This window comes from Apaloderma vittatum, unplaced genomic scaffold (assembly GCF_000703405.1).
Source record: "Apaloderma vittatum isolate BGI_N311 unplaced genomic scaffold, ASM70340v1 scaffold12981, whole genome shotgun sequence".
Lineage (NCBI taxonomy): Eukaryota > Metazoa > Chordata > Aves > Trogoniformes > Trogonidae > Apaloderma > Apaloderma vittatum.
The window spans coordinates 5,084-8,591 of NW_009699724.1; positions in this window are offsets into that span (position 1 = coordinate 5,084).

Sequence of the window (3,508 nt, forward strand, 5' to 3'; positions counted from 1 at the left end):
CAAGCCTCACGAGCTGCTCCGCAGCGAGCTGTGAGCCCGGCTCATTTAATCTATTCAATTGGATTCAATTTCCAGCCACATGATTCAATTAGCCCTGGAGGGACAGCAGGGGAGAGCAGAGGCCGTGCAGCATGGCCCAACACGCGCTCCAGCAACCACCAAACTGGGAAAGATCACGGCGTGGAGCCTGCGCTTGTCCCAGCCCTCTGGGACGTGCCGAGAGGATGGGGGCCAGCAGGGGAGCCCCGTTAAGGGGAGGAGAGGCAGCTGCCCACAAGCTGCTGGTCCTGAGTAACAGGGGCAGCCATAGGGCAGAGGCTGGGGGGACCGCTGTCCTGAGCATCTCCCTTTGCAGTCAGTCACAACCCTGAGAGGTGACAGCCACTCTGGGTCAGATCTGAGGCTGCACCCCTGAGCACCCGCCAAAGGTGGAATAAATATGCTTTAAAAAGACAATAGGGCTGAGGTAAGCATCCAGCAATGCTCCCCTGAGGATGCTGCCTGTCCCATTAATTTGGGCTTACCTCTGTTCTTGCCCAGTGTCCCCCTGAGCTCACCCGTACTGGGTGGCTGTGGGGAGAACCAGGGCTCTGACCAGCACAAAGGTCTCCCAGGAGCCCCAGGGAAGGCCAGGTCCCACTGGCCTTGTGACAATCCTTCCCTGGCCTCCTTGCCCAAACTTTCATTCATCATTTATTCTTTCTGTCTGCCCTCCCCCTGAAAGCAGCACCAAAGGCATTAATTAGCTCCCACTGGGGAAAAGCCCATCTTGTCCTGGCCCCTTTGGATGTCTGCAGCTCCCAGAGCTGGGCTTTAGAACTCCCTTCCTTTCGGGTTACTGCAACTGCTCATCTGCCAGAAAAACTCCATCGCCTCCACGGGGACAAACTTCCATCCAGTATGACCCAGCTCATCCCAACAAGCACTGAACAAGAAAATAGAGCCCGGAAAACAGGATACAAGAATAAATATCCACGAGACATCGGTGCCAACACCAAGACAGAGGGCTGCTCGCGAGCACCGAGAGCCAGCCATAAATCTCACCGCAGACTTCTGGCCGCACACCAGCCCCGATGTGCATGACGGCAACCGGGACGTGTCAGGCGCAACAGCATCTCCCTCCACCAGGACAGGAGCTGGAAAGGACTTGGCTCCACCCCAGGAGGGATGTGCAGGGACGCAGATGGAGGCTGATCCTCAGTGTGAGTGCCGTTGAGGAGATAGCTCTCCCTGGGACACAGTAAGTTTCTCCTCCCCATACTCACCATGCAAACAGCCTGGCAGGACCCCAAAGCAGGGGAAGAGCCAGCAGTTCTTCAGGCAAGGAGAGAAAAGCACCCCAGTGGGCATCAGGACATGCTCCCGTGGAGCAGCTCAGTCCTATGGATACAGCCCCCACACCACGCGATGGGAACCAAGAGGCTTTCAACCCAGAGCAGGTGAGAGAAGGTGCACCGCACTCTGTGGCCGCTGTGCATGAGACTTCAGCGTCTGGTACTACCTGCTCCCAACACCCTCAAAGAACAGCCAAGTCATCACACAGAGCTGACAACCCAACCAGCCTCCCATCAGCGGCCAGGACATGGTACCTCCTCAGCCAACCCGCAGCCCAGGCAGGGGAGGCTCAGCTCCCCAGGAGTTGCCTCTCTCCAGTTTGCATGAAAAATGGGACCTGTAAGGGCTAAGGAAGAGAAGATGATATCAAAAATCACAGTGCCACTTACAAATCAATTTTTAATAACTCCCTCCAAAGTTTACCTCAAACTCAATTTTTCTGCTCCAGAATTTGGTCATTATTTTGTAAAATATTTGTCTCCCTGCAGCAGTTGCCTAATTTAAAGGCAGCAATCTGATTTGTCCCCACACTCCCCAAGCCTCAAAAACAGCTCTTCCAATAATAGACTGGCTTATGAATTAGATATAATAAAATACTCAACTGCTCGGATCACATACGGGAAAGTTTGGGGCCATCAGCCACATCCTGAGGCTGAATGTCAGAGTTAGATGACTTTCTGTCCAGTTCAAGCTGGCATCAAAACACAAGTAGCAGCAGGGTACAGGCACATCTGCAGCATAATCTAAGCAGCAGTTTGCTGACACCAGCAGCAGAGAAAGTATCATACCATGCACAGGTAGATCTCTGCATCCCTGAAAACGTCAGGCTTTCAGCCCTGCTTGTGTTTTCCTTACTTGGCAGCCCCAGGGGCACAAAAGAGGCAGAGGGCTGCTGGGCAGGGGCTGGTGCCTGCAGCCCAGACCAAGGCGGCATTGCTGAGCAGCACCACGACCTCCTTCTGCACAGGCAGGAAGAGCCTAAGGGCAAACGACCGCCCTGCTGCAGTCACCAACAGCGACAGGGCCACCCCCGTAGGAACCCCACTCTCCCCTCTGTGAGGGACAAACACTGCACAGTCTGGACAGGCAGGGGTCTGCTATTTATTGAGCTCTAGGTTTGTATGTACATCCATTTACAGCGCTCGATTCAGTGACAGCGTGACAAGAGGACGTGTGTCACAGGTCTCCCTTGGCTGACCTCAGGACCCGCTCGCAGACACGGATCCAGCTTCTCAGTGCATCCCAGCAAGTGAGCGCCCCAGGAGAGACAAGACCTTCGATAGCTGAGCACAGAGTGGAAAGCTGAAAACCCCAGGAGTTGCAGAAGCAGACTCATCCCCAACTCCCTCACCTGCCTGTGTAGTCTCAGCCTAAGCAGGATCGGAGAAAAGGAGGTGTGGGGACAGCTGGGTGACGCGGTGCTCCGACAGCAGCTGTGCAGGGGCTGCACCTCAGGAAGCAACTCGGGCCCCCATTATAAGAAATTGCCCCCCTCAGAGATGGGATGGTCCAGCAAGAGCTCCCCACACAGACAATGGTGCAACATGATGGTTTTTTTACTCATTTTCCATGGGGGAAGTGGCCCCTCCTACATGCCCTGGCGTGTTCTCAAGCAATTTGCTCAGGTGATTTTACGAAGCCTGCTTGCTCTCCCAAGGACTGTCCCTCTGACCTTGCACACATTTCCACACACTTGCATGGCAGAAAGTAAATAAGTGTCTGGCTTAGTGCCAGACAATTCCCTGCTGAGGCAAAGTATTCTTCTCTGTTGGGAGAAGCCAGTGATCCCAAGGAAAACACAGTCTTCATTGGGTGCTATGACCAGTGGGTGGCCAAGGACACAACTTTCAGTTTTCCATGCTCATGCCAGGTAAAGACAAAACACTGATGAAATTAACACAAATTAGCATGAACAAGCCTTGCCTAAAAATGGTAGTAAATGAGCATGACATCCACATCACTCACACTAACCTAGAAGGCTAAGAGCAGGACTAGGCACTTTTTTAAAAAAACCTCTTTTCTAGGGAGAAAAAAAAAGTGGATCTGGGTTGTAAATAACTTCTCTGCTTCAGTCCACCAAGCCAGGCCAGATCCTAACATCACTGCTGGGAGTTGAAAATGCACCAACAGGGAACATGTGTTATGCTGTGTATTCCTGAGTTGGCAGCCTGTG